General features: G+C 38.7%; 1 long non-coding RNA gene across 1 annotated transcript in view; it reads right to left on the reverse strand.

The window, feature by feature from the left end:
- The window catches only part of LOC138851155 (uncharacterized), a 112926-nt gene that overhangs the window by 97703 nt on the left and 1105 nt on the right, over positions 1 to 14118 (reverse strand). The gene's annotated exons all lie outside the window — the stretch shown is intronic.

The following is a 14118-nucleotide window of genomic DNA, read 5'->3' on the forward strand; positions in this document are numbered from 1 at the left end:
AAACCGAGCATAGGTTACTGGCCGTCTTCTTGTCATCAGTGCCGAGGTTGGGAGACCACTCTCTCCCGCCTTCGCATTGGTCACACTCGTCTTACTCATGGGTATCTCATGGAGAGGCACCCTGTTCCTCTCTGTGAGCAGTGTCAAGTTCCAGTATCGATTAGCCACATTCTGTTAGACTGCCCTCTCTATCAACGAGCACGCAGAATTTACCTCCAACGTCGTCTTCGTTCTACTACTCTCTCTTTACCTTCCCTTCTAGCTGATGGACCCTCCTTTAATCCTGACTCTCTTATTGACTTCTTGACGACTGATTCACTCCACAAACTCTGATGATACTTTTCGCACTCCCCTCAGCCCTTTCTAGTTCAGTCTCTTGCTGCCCTTTACCCTTTCACCATCCACTGCCCCGCTGTTATCCGTAACCTATTACTCATCCATCTCCCTTTTGCCACCTGATGCCCTCGCTTCCTTCCTGCCCTGCAGCGCTGTATAGTCCTTGTGGCTTAGCGCTTCTTTTTGATTATAATAATAATAACTACCAGAAGATATCAGAAACACTTCTGGAATAAGCGTAGACGTCTTCAAGAGGAAACCTAACATGTATATCCGTCAAGTGCCAGATCGCCCAGGATGTGGAGGATATAAGGACCAGCGAGCAGCAACATGACTGACCAGACAAACCTGGCCCCAGGCCAGGCTGCGGGAGTAGGAAAAAGTACTTTAAAGATATACATACAGTGGAAATGACGCAATTATTTAAGCACTGGCACAGTTTTAGTGTACTCTCAATGAGCCACTGAGCAGGTCATCAAATGCTCAAGATCCACATCAGCTGATTTAATTTTCAATAAGAAACGTAAGTCTGGTGACGCGCTGATATCGCAGTTTTGTAAATGACTGGTGTAGCATCTTGAATATATGCTCCTTAATTTGTATTTTGTATTAATTCCTGAAGGTGGCTTCTTTATGAAACTTGATACTCTAACACAAGCTAGTCTTGCTAAAGCCCAAGCTGTCACTTATATCACAGACAGTAGATAAATACAGACCAGACACCTGGAGCTCCACAACCGACAGTTAAGTTTCAGGTATGACAGGAAGTCTATCATTCCACCCCCGATCAACTTGGGGAAATTATTATTAAGTCTTACCATGAGGTGTCACAATGGTGACCTTCATAAATCCTAACAAAAAAAAAAGTGGTGCACACAAAAGAAAAGCAGTGTACACACCAACGAAAGTGTGCACACCTCAACGAGGACCAAGACAACAACAGGGGGGGGGGGAATCGTCAGCAATACTAAGTATTCAACGAGGACCAAGACAAAAACGGAGGAGGGGGGGGGGAAGTCGTCAGCAATGCCGAGTTACAGCAGAGACCTATAATGGGCCGCATCCTGAAAAGGTGAACTAAATTAACACTACCTTCTCATGCGGACTGTGGCACTTCCGTCAGACAACAAGCTACAAGAACCAAGAGCCTGACTGACAAGGCCGTCAAACATGTGTATCTGATAGGTAACCTGGAATCGCCACAACGTAACTCTTAATCAAGAAATCAACATTACTGCCATCACAGTTATTTAATGTATATTTAAAAATTCTAAAATGGTAAAGAATCTTCTGGAGATAAAGGTACCAAAAATACATAATTTGATGGAAAACTTACCGAATTAAGCAAGTGCGAAGTTGGCAGTCTGGGAGCAACTTACTCATTGGTGATTTCGCCCACTGAGAGTCCTATTTTAAGCCAATTCCACTGCTCAGTTCGATTCAATGCCTTGCTATTTCGCTAGTATACCTTCTGTTCTATCGACTGAGTGCAAGAAACTACCCACTCAACTATCAGAATTACCTGATAATGTGCACAGAAGTCGATAATTTGGCCAGTTTCACGCAGAATTCAGCAAATTCCAGTTCAAAAGACAGTTCAAAATAAACACTGTAGGCATTGAACATCAAAATGGTATACAATACCGACAGGTTGTTAGGTAAGACACATATGCAACAGTTAGACAACTTTATTCCGAAACGTTTCGCCTACACAGTAGGCTTCTTCAGTCGAATACAGAAAGTAGGCAGGAACAGTAGAGATGTGAAGACGATGTAATCAGTCCATCACCCTTGAAGTCGTAGAATTTGAGGTTGTCAGTCCCTCAGCCTGGAGTAGTTCAGTTCCATAGTCAGGAACTATCTGAAGATCAAGCGACAGTGCATTTTCACTACTACTACTACTCTGCACCTCTCCTTCCGACAGTATTTAAGTCTCTGCACTGTCGCTTGATCTTCAGATAGTTCCTGACTATGGAACTGAACTGCTCCAGGCTGAGGGACTGACAACCTCAAATTCTATGACTTCAAGGGTGATGGACTGATTACATCGTCTTCACATCTCTACTGTTCCTGCCTACTTTCTGTATTCGACTGAAGAAGCCTACTGTGTAGGCGAAACGTTTCGGAATAAAGTTGTCTAACTGTTGCATATGTGTCTTACCTAACAACCTGTCGGTATTGTATACCATTTTGATGTTCATCCTGTCAGACACTGCAACACATGGCATCTTGTTACAGAAAACACCTTGGACAAGCTTTTCAAGTGAAAAAGGGTTGGATCTGAGAGGGACATGACCTCTCACTGGCTACATTTTCACTACTACTACTACTCTGCACCTCTCCTTCCGACAGTATTTAAGTCTCTGCACTGTCGCTTGATCTTCAGATAGTTCCTGACTATGGAACTGAACTACTCCAGGCTGAGGGACTGACAACCTCAAATTCTACGACTTCAAGGGTGATGGACTGATTACATCGTCTTCACATCTCTACTGTTCCTGCCTACTTTCTGTATTCGACTGAAGAAGCCTACTGTGTAGGCGAAACGTTTCGGAATAAAGTTGTCTAACTGTTGCATATGTGTCTTACCTAACACACTGTAGGCATTCCAGCCACTACAGCAACCTCTCCTCTGTTCATTAACATGTCCCCAGGCCTCTCTTATGTAACGCTTACCCTCAACTTTGAATCCATCACAAAAAAGAAAATTACCATATTTACTGGATAACAAAAATCAAGAGTGATTGGTCATGATATAGCAGACCTAGTAAAAACTCATAAACAGACCGGGGAGTGTGACCCCCTACCCCCGAGAAAAATCGCCAAGAATTTAATAGGTCAGCCAGATCAACCAGGCTGTGATGGATATGTAGGGCAGTGGGTCTCCAGCAGCAACAGCCTGGTTGATCAGGCAAGCATCAGACAAACCTGCCCCATGGCCGAACTCAGAGAGTAGATAAACTCTCGAAACTTTTCAAAGGTATAAAGGTAAGCCACTTTTAGGCCTATATCAAGTTACTTCCAGTCTGAAACCGTCCAAAATCTTCTCTATTTCATAAATATATCTTCCATTCTATTACCTGATAACAAGAAATAACATAAAACCAAAGAAAAAACACCATGAAAAACATCAAAGTTGCTGCTTTAAACCTAACAGAGTTTTGCTTTTCCCATCATGCACTACATCAGGCAGGATTTTTGTTTTATACTGTGCACCTCCCCCACCCCCTTCGCGGCATATGCGAGGACACTGTACCTACGACAGATCTACATGAGTGACACTGTCAATAAGATAGCACTATGCGCCATTTCTTTACTGATACCCAAGTATCTGTCATTTCAGTAATTAATGGTCTCAGTAACTAAAGCAGGTACTATTAATGATTGTCCTCTAACTCAGGTGTGAAAAGGAAGTGTGCTGGCAGGTTTGTTAGTCTTTCTTTTGCATATCCCTAGAAGGTGGAAGTTAGGCATGCTAAGTTACATAAGATTAGATTAGATAGGTCCACAAATAACCCGCACATAAAAGAGAGGAGCCTACGACGATGTTTCGGTCCGACTTGGACCATTTGCAGTCACACTCAACGTCGCCGTAAGCTCCTCTCTTCTATGTGTAGGTTTTTGTGTATCGTTCCAGTCATAGTATTGTGCTTTTTTTTATTTAGATTAGATAGGTTTTGTTTTGCTACCTTTTACCATTTGCACAACAAAATATTGTCTCACTGCAAAACTAAGTTAATATTTTACAGCTGAAAATATAATTATGTAATGGCTAAAATCAGTCAAGTAGCAGTCATAAACTATTACCCAAGCTACTACCTGAGTTTAGTACAGTGACCACATTCCTAGAAGTCCTGAGAATCTCAAATCTGTGAATACAAAATTAAGTCCAAATAATTTTTGTTGCAGATTTCATTTCATTTTTTTTTTTAAAGATCATGTCTCTTTAGTAAACTATGTCACTCTAATCTGGACAAAACTGACATTTGTAAGAATGAGCAGAATCAAAACAGATTTGAGTTTAGGAAAGCCACTGAGCACAACTTGAACAGAATATTATGGTTAGTTTTCATTTGAGGAGTTGTGTTCCAGACCTGTTGTCTGTGGATAACAGAATCCATTTGCAGATTGCCCATAAGTATGAACACTAGATAACTGAATTCTGCAAATAAGGAACCTCGTGAATTTGTGGGATCAACCGTATACAATATTTAGTTTTAAATTTGTTTCATAATACAATAATTCATAATCCTGTATTTTATTTCCAGTTTAGTAGTCCTGGTCTGAGACCCAACTGCAAGGCGGTGATCCTTGAAACCATCACCAGATATAACAGCATAAACCAGGTCAGATATTTTTAATGAGGAGAAAAGTATCCAAATGTAACAATATACCAATTCTAATTTTCAGCCCTTCATTACCACTACAAGACGTAGGAGATTCACATCGTTCATTGACACTTGTTGACATTCAATCACACTGTTGGTCATACCACTGCCAGACAGATGCTCTAAACATCACTATTTACTACTACTAGACCCTATCTCTTGTTTTCTTAACTTGTTAGGATACTGTTATCTTCATGAAAAAGACTAAACTTTTGAGGATCATTCACTACACAGTAAATGAGAGAATGAAGTCAGAAGAGGAAAATCAAAAGTACTGAGAATGAATGCAAAGGAATATAAAGCAACTAGAAAATATTGGTGTTATGAATGCCATAGACCAAAATCTGCATGCAAAATAAGATTTCCAGAGAAAAAGGCAAACATGTTAAAGCACTGAAGGAGAGGTTGAAATGCAACTCAGCATGCCATATAACAAACAGATCAAAGGGTGATAGACTATCAACAAACCCTTTCAAATCTGTCAAGTGTGACACAGGGTATTCCTTCAGTTGACCAGTCAAAAAACCAATCTCACAATCATCAATGATGAAGTATCAACAATAAAGTGATATGAAGCATAGAGATTTTACTGAATACTGTTCATTGGTCATCTTTGACAATAACACTTACAAAGATCTCGTATGTGCGATATGAAGATTAAATAATACATACTCTGAAAAAAAATTAGAGTGAGAGAGATAGGAAGGTTCTGAACACAGACAGGTCTACAACTTCATTTCCAAGAATGACAGCTTTTTTACTGATGATTCAAAGATGGGGAGAATCTCAAGACTGAATTGCTTAAAATGTAATGAATCAGAAATGAGGCAGAATGCTATGAGGACATAAAACTCGGTAGTGGTAATACTGAAAGAAGTAGCAAGCACCCTTGAAAAATACAATCAAGATAGCTGCATTTCCCCACTCCAGAAGAGGATTTGTTGTCATCATTGTGCACTGCAAATGCACCAGATACTGAAAACTAAGCGAGAAGTAAGAAACAAGAAGAAACAGTAAAATGAAGGCTAAAATGCAGAGATTATTATGCTTCACTAATGAAGGCTGTCAATGACAATTATTGAATATGCTTACATCTATGAGAATTCTGTATGGTTTGTGAATCACAAAGACTACAAAAACAAATTAAGTAATGGAAATCCTGTTGCTAGATGGCATTTAGCTTTTGAGGACACCACTGAGGAATATATATACATTTGATTCCCAATGTTAAGGCCGAATAAATGGTTTCCCAGAAAATTACATAAAATCTGGAACAGATTTAACCTTCCAAGACACTGTCTGAAAAAAAGGAATGTAACATTTCCAAGACATATGGCCCAAAATGTACTGCATGCTAGTGGCTTTCTTTTGTATTAACAATATTTTATTACATGCAAATTACATTATCTGTATACTGAATACAAGAAATAAAGTATTTGTATTTTGTATTTTATCTGTAAAGAGAAAATCAAGGAATGCTGCAGTCTGGTAACATGTAACAGAGGATCCAGTAGAAAGTCAAAAGAATGTTCTAGTCACAGAATTTCAATTCATGTGCCAAGGGCCAACAGGAAGCACTGTCAATAGCTAGCAGTAACAATGTGACCACCTTAATGTTTGTACCAGCATAAGGTACAAATATTAAGTACACTTGTGCACATATGAAAGCCAGACCCAGAAAGGTAAAACTGGAAAATTCATTAATAGCCTGGACAAACAATGTAATGTTACGGGCATAACTTGTTTCAGGTTGAATGAAGGAGGACAGCTGTCCCTGACAATACACAAGCGTTTGTCAAACACTTGTGGCCTGGTGTAAGATGTGACATTAACAAGTAGTACTATATAAGCCTTCTGAAGACTGAAAATGTGCCATAACCAAGTGATAAAAGGACATACAGTGGCTCCAAACTTACTATTATCCAAATTACAAACCTCCTAACTTATCAGGCACTTTGGAACCAATCAGTTTCTAATGAATGTGGACTCATTTTCCAAACAGTACTATAATTATGAAGGAGGCACAGAGATTGAGGGTTGGCAAAAGATGGTGTATACATTGCCTCAAACCATAATTCGCTCTCAACTCCGGTTATAATGAACTTTTACCTTGATAAACAGCCATGCACAGTGAGTGGAAAATGCAAGAGCAGCATTGTTAAATATTACTGTATTTTATTTCTAATTGAAATGATGCAGTATGAGTGTAAAATATTGGGTATGAATATTCTTAAGTAAAAAATAAATGAAATTAGTTAATGAATACTGAGGTTCAGGAATGTATCCCCTAGCATAACAAGACTGAGAAAACAGGTTCCGAATTCTGAACACTTCAGTTTCAAAAAAAACATTGATGTTCAGTGAAGACAAATTCCAGCTACTCCATTATGGAAAACTGGAGGAAATAATAACTAAGACTGAGTATACTACAAACTCTAATTACACAATAGAACGGAAAAGTAATGTGAAGGACCTGGGTGTGGTAATGTCCAAAGACATCACCTTCAAGGACCACAACAATGCCACTATCACATTTGGGAAGAAACTGAAAGGATGGATAATGAGCACATTAAAGACAAGAGATGCTAAGCCAATGATAATCCTTTTTAAATCACTTGTTCTCTCTAGGCTGGAATACTGCTGTACATTAACATCCCATTCAAGGCAGGTGAAATTGCAGATCTAGAGAATGTACAGAGAACCTTTACTGCACGTGTAAGTGCCATCAAACACCTTAACTACTGGGAATGCCTGGAAGCACTTGGACTTGTACTCAATGGAGCACAGGCAAGAGAGATATATCATAATCTACACCTGGAAGATTCTGAAGGGACTGGTTCCTAATATGCACACAGAAATCACTCCATACGAAAGCAAAAGGCTTGGCAAACGATGCAACATGCCCCCAGTGAAAAGTAGGGGCGTCACTGGTACACTAAGAGAAAATGCAATAAGTGTCCGGGGCCCAAGACTGTTCAACAGCCTCCCACCAGCAATAAGGGGCATTACCAGTAGACCCCTGGTTGTCTTCAAGAGGGAGCTGGACAGATACTTAAAGTCGGTGCCGGATCAGCCGGGGTGTGGTTCGTACGTTGGATTGCATGTGGCCAGCAGTAAGAGCCTCGTTGATCAGGACCTGATCCACCAGGAGGCCTAGTCATGGACTGGGCCGCGGGGGCGTTGACCCCTGGAATACCCTCCAGGTAGGTAGGGTCATAAGTGGGAAACTTACTGTACTGATATGTATCAAGTTGGAAGAAAGTTGTAGGAATTACAGAGCTCTTTCATCTATGAAATCATTCAGCATTCTTGTTAACAAAAAATTACACAAATAGCTACACACTAGCCCTTACATCTTAAAATGCTAAAATATTCAAACCAACAAGCATACATAAAAAATAAATACTATTTTGTAAGGATAAAACAGCTTGTATCAATTAATAACTCTCCTTAAAAAAAAATTCTGAAGAAGCAGATCAGTAGCAGAAAGAGCCTTACAATAACCAAAATGAAGATAGTAAAGCTAATTATGGGTCACCAAATACTACACAAGTTTCCAATTAAGTGTGTGCCCTATAAACACACATGTAGCTGGCAAGAACAATGAGCCAGCTGTGGTGTAAAAGCAGAACATCTGTTTTCCAATGATGGGATAGAATACACAATTACCAAATGCAACTGAAGAATCGTAATAGAAGTGCTAATGCCACAGAATGCAAAGGCTGAAGTATATGCAAGTGTGCACCACTGGGCCTGAATACCGAGGTAAGTTCTGAAAGGGTAACTGGGACATTATGGGCTTCCTCTTAGCCTTCACATCACTGCAGTCCTTATCACTTTATAGCCTTGTGGAATGTTGGGTAAGGTAAAATGTGAAGGGTAAAGCTGGGACAAAAAATAGAATGCAGTATGTATTAACCCTTTCAGAGTCCACAGCCCCTCTCCGAGACTTGTTCTCAGGGTCCCCCAAATTTAAAAAAAAAAAATTATTTTTTCTTATGAAAAGATAGAGAATCTTTTCCCGATCATAATGACACCAAAAGTATGAAATTTGATAGAAAACTTACGGAAATATGCTCTCGTGAAGTTAGCGGTCTCGAAGATGTTTACGCATCGGCGATTTTGCCCAATTTGAGCCCTATTTTCAGCCAATTCCAGTGTACTAATCGAAAAAAATCTTAACTATTTCGCTAGAACTCCATTTTTTCTATCGAATGAGTACAAGAAACCACCCACTTACAGATTTCAACTATCCAATACAGTGGTCAGAATTTAGCAATTTTCCCAATCTCACACAAATTTCAAAAGATGCCAATTTCCGAATAGGGTCCAGAATAAACAAGAAAGACATTCCTGGCACTAAAATAACATTTCCTCTGTTGATTAGTCACATCCCCACACCCCTCTTACATTCTTTTGCTTTTCACTTTGAATTTTTATTCTCACAAAAAAATAGAAGATTTACTGTTATGCAGACTACTGCATTAGTGTAGAAATTGTATAAATAATATCAGCGCACTTGTGAAAGAATATTAGACTCATCAGTTGACGTGTACTGGACGCATAGCATGATTTGTTTACTTTTGAACTTTGGTCAAAATCAAACATTTCTGCTACTTTGAGCTCAATTTCAAGGTACTTTTCATTGTAAAACCAGTCAAAATCATCTCAATTTCTGTAATATGTCTTCCATTCTATAAAATGAGACCAGGAAAACTAGAATACAACAATAAATACCATACGAAAATACAGTGCAAAGTCGCTGTTTTAATCCAAAAACACGTTCAAAGTTTTTTTTTCTCATTACGCACTGTGTGCTGCAGTATTTTTTTATACTGCACACACTGACCACATAGACCCATTCTTTCATATGTAGGCCTACCAGCTTTCTCTCACTAGATTTGAGGGCACTAGAATTTAGGCGTACTAGTACGTCATGGACACTTTCGCGTAAGCCGTACTAGTACAGCCGAAACCCCTGAAAGGGTTAAATAATAAATTAACAATGACTGGTGGAAGTCTAGCTAGTCTAACCCACAGCTGGTGGTAGCCAAATGTGTGAGCCTGGGTGTGAGGTTGTTTTTGTCCTGGAAGCAACAAGGGCCTACAATACTTACCTGGCAAGAACCAGATTATAACAGCTATGTAATAGTCATACAAAAGCACTAAATGCATACGGGTCATACAGTGCCTGGAGAATGGAAGGTAATCAGGTAATCCAAGAAACAGAGGCCTTCACCAGTACCAAAATACCCCATTGAAGGGAGTGCTAAAAGTGAAAAAAAATAAACATCCAAGTGCCTAATCATCCCCAGATAACACAGTGGTAAAGGCTTCAGTGGAAATAAGTCACATTGTTTGACTACTGGAGTATACTATGTTAAATCTTGATTGGTGCTATTTATGTATGATTAAGATATACATATGTGCCCTGAAAACCATTGTGCAAATTTATACTGTCCATAAAATCATTTGTAGATTTCCTTAATGAAATTTATATAGTAATCCTTTAACGTATTAACCCGTAAACGGTCCAAGCAGATCTACGTTCACGTGTAGTGCTACAAAAGTAGATCTACGTTTTTTTTCCAAATTTTCAAATATAACAAAAAAAAAAGTAGATCAAAGTTTTTTTTACACATTTTCAAATGTAAAAAAACAAAAAAGATCTACTTTTTTTACATACTTTCAAATGTTGAAAAAAAGTATATATACGTTTGGACAGTTTACGGGTTAAACAGCTAAATATAATGCTTAAGTTATTTTTTGAAGTCGTATTTAAAGCTGATTATTTAGCTTTAGTTTCAAAAGTTGTGAAACCGTAAATATTTACTAAATCTGGCCTGAAACAGTCTGACCGAAAGAGTAGCACGTCTGTTACAAGATTAGCAGTCAGAGAATCGAGCGTCCAACACGCCCCATGGTGAATAACACACACGGCTTTAGCACCTCATGTAAGTAATTTAAAATTATTTACTTAGCAAGTGCAGTCGACCCTAGAGCAACATGGGTTTGAACTGCACAGGTCCATTTATACGTGGATTTTTTCAATAAATGTTGGAATTTTTTTCCGAGATTTGTGACCAAAATTTTTTTTAGAAAGTTAGTTATGTCATGAATGCATAAAATATATGTAGATACTAGTCTGTTGCTACCATAAAGTACAGTGGACCCTCGGTTTTCCCGAGTCTGTTTTCATGAATTTTGGTTATTGGCAACTTTTTCATCAAAATATAGCCTCTGCTTTCGTGATTTCCCTCTGATATCGGCGGTTGTATGGACCATGTCCCAGTGGCTGCACGCACACAAGCCTCCCACATGTGCATTCTGAGTCGTGTGGCATTGTTTCTTGGCGAGTGAGCATCACCCCATCGTGTTCATACGAAACACTTCATAATAATCCATTGTTTTTTGTGCTTGCAATTGCTAAATAAGCCACCGTGTGGCCAGAATGTGTCCCAGAGAAGGATTTTGAAGAGTTTGGGGCTGACCCTGTCGACCTTATGCCTGTTGTGGAATGTATTGTGACATTGGGGAATTCCATGGGGTTGGATGTGTGTGGTGAGGATGTGGAAGAGTTGGTGGAGGACCACAGTGAAGAGTTAACTACTGAACAGCTGCAAGACCTTCATCTGCAACAGCAATAGAGCACAGCAGAGGAAATTGCTTCACAAGAGGAGGAAGAGAGAGGGAAGAAGGTGCCTTCTTCAGTGATTAAAGACATGTGTGCAAAGTGGAGTGAGGTGCAAACATTTGTGGAGGAACATCACCCTAACAGAGCTGTTGCAGGCTGTGTCTATGACATGTTTAATGACAATGCATTATCCCACTTTAGGCAAATCTTAGACACCAGAAACAGAGCTCTCTGGAACAATTTGTTGAGTAACAGGGGTCCAGTGACTCTCAAGCTGGTCCTAGTGCCATTAAAAAACAGAGAAGGGAAGTAACCCTGGATAAGAACTTGGTACCTAAAGTCTTAATGGAAGAGGATTCCCCTTCCAAACAATAGTAACTTTTCCTCCCTCTTCCCTCCTCCTGTCTTCCATACAACAAGTCTTTTCAATAAGGGTAAGTGTGATGTTAAATGTTCATTTATACATTTTATTATTGCTTTATAATGATTTGTCATTCTTTTCTGTATGTAAATCTATACTATTTAATCTCTAAAAAAAAATTTTTTTTTTGTTTACTTTTGGGTGTCTGGAATGGATTAATTGAATTTACATTATTTCTTATGGGGAAAATGATTTCGGTTTTCATGAATTTCGGCTTCCATCAGACTCTCTGGAATGGATTAATCATGAAAACTGAGGGTCCGCTGTATAATATAAAAAGTTAAAATTTATCAAAACTTACATTTACAAAGTGTACATGTTCCATTTGCAATCGAGAGAAATGTAAACAAAGGTAAAGATGCAATAATAATATTATTATTATATAATTATATTTTCATAACTAAGTCCTAAACCCACAAGGGTCAATAATATAAAATATAATAATAATAATAATAATAATAATAATAATAAAATATTATTACAGATTGTACATGTTCCATTCACAGTCGAGAGAAACGTAAGCATACGTAAAGATGCCATGTTAAATCATAAATAAATATTAATTTATTTTCATTTTTGATATCTAGGTCTAATATTAGTAATATGTAAAACATCTACAGTATTTTGTATCATATAAGATAATACTGATGCAGGTACTGACAGGCAGATAATTCATCTTGCAAACAGATAATGTAAACTTACAATATCAATAAATACAGTACAGAACTGTAAATGTATTTTCTCTTCTTATGATTTTCTTAGTAACATTTTCTTTTCTCTAGCTTACTTTATTGTAAGAACAGAGTATATAACACACATGACATACAAAATGTGTTAATTGACTGCCTATGTTATTTGTAAGGTTTCCAGTCAACAATAGGCCATTAGTAGTTAATTTTTTGAGGTGTCAAAAGTTATATGCGGATTTTTGACTGCACAGAGGGTTGGCGCCCCTAACCCCCACCTTGTTTAAGAGTCAATTGTATTTAATATGTAAGACTAGTATCATTAATCAGTAAAGTAACATGCTTATGAAGTATACTGAGAAGCCTGATGTTTTAAAAAGTTCAAGTTTCATACAATTATTAATTTCAATGTTGTACTGAATGTCTCAGATGAGTTCAGTGTGTTTTTCTCAAAAATGGATGTTTTCCACCATAGTATAAGGATCCAAAATGGAAACTACATTCATATCATTCAATCATTGGTACTTTATATGACTAATAAAAATAATTGCAATCAGTCTAAATTGTGTTGCATCATTTTTTAATTTATGAAGCACTGACAGTCCAGCATACATATAACTTAAAATAAACAATAGCACAAACTTCCATTAACGTTTTTCATCTGCAACTTTAAGGAGTTAAAAAATAATACATTATTAATAAATGTATAATAGGCATCTATAGATATATATATTCTATAGCTTTAGTGTATATTTTATACATTTTGTGCATATTCTATATCTGTAATGTATATTCTATATTGTATCTGCAGTGTATATTCTATATGTGTAGTGTATATTCTATAAGCGTAGTGTATATTCTGTGTGTAGTGTATATTCTATATCTGTAGTGCTCATTCTATATCTACATGTAGTGTATGTTTTGTAACTGTAGCGTATGTTCTACATCTATATCTGTAGTATATGTTCTATATCTATATTTGTGGTGTATATTCAGTATGTGAATGTGAGATTCGTAAAGCTGGTGTAACCCGGTGTGACCTTACTGTATGACTTTCAAATGGCTTGTGTATGGCCTTGCATGGCCTGTGTATGGCCTTGCATGGCCTGTGTATGGCCTTGCATGGCCTGTGTGTGGCCTTGCATGGCCTGTGTGTGGCCATGCATGGCCAGTGTATGTCCTTGCATGGTGTGTATGGCCTTGCATGGCCTGTGTGTGGCCTTGTATGGCCTTGCATGGCCTGTGTATGGCCTTGCATGGCCTGTGTATGACCTTGCATGGCCTGTGTATGGCCTTGCATGGCCTGTGTGTGGCCTTGCATGGCCTGTGTATGGCCTTGCATGGCCTGTGTATGGCCTTGCATGGCCTGTGTATGGCCTTGCATGGCCTGTGTGTGGCCTTGCATGGCCTGTGTGTGGCTTTACATGGCCTGTGTGGCCTTGCATGGCCTGTGTGTGGCTTTGCATGGCCTGTGTGTGGCTTTGCATGGCCTGTATGTGGCTTTGCATGGCCTGTGTGGCCTTGCATGGCCTGTGTGTGGCCTTGCATGGCCTGTGTGGGGCCTTGCATGGCCTATGTGTGGCCTTGCATGGCCTGTGTGTGGCCTTGCATGGCCTGTGTGTGGCCTTGCATGGCCTGTGTGGCCTTGCATGG

Source organism: Cherax quadricarinatus, unplaced genomic scaffold (assembly GCF_038502225.1).
Source record: "Cherax quadricarinatus isolate ZL_2023a unplaced genomic scaffold, ASM3850222v1 Contig26, whole genome shotgun sequence".
Lineage (NCBI taxonomy): Eukaryota > Metazoa > Arthropoda > Malacostraca > Decapoda > Parastacidae > Cherax > Cherax quadricarinatus.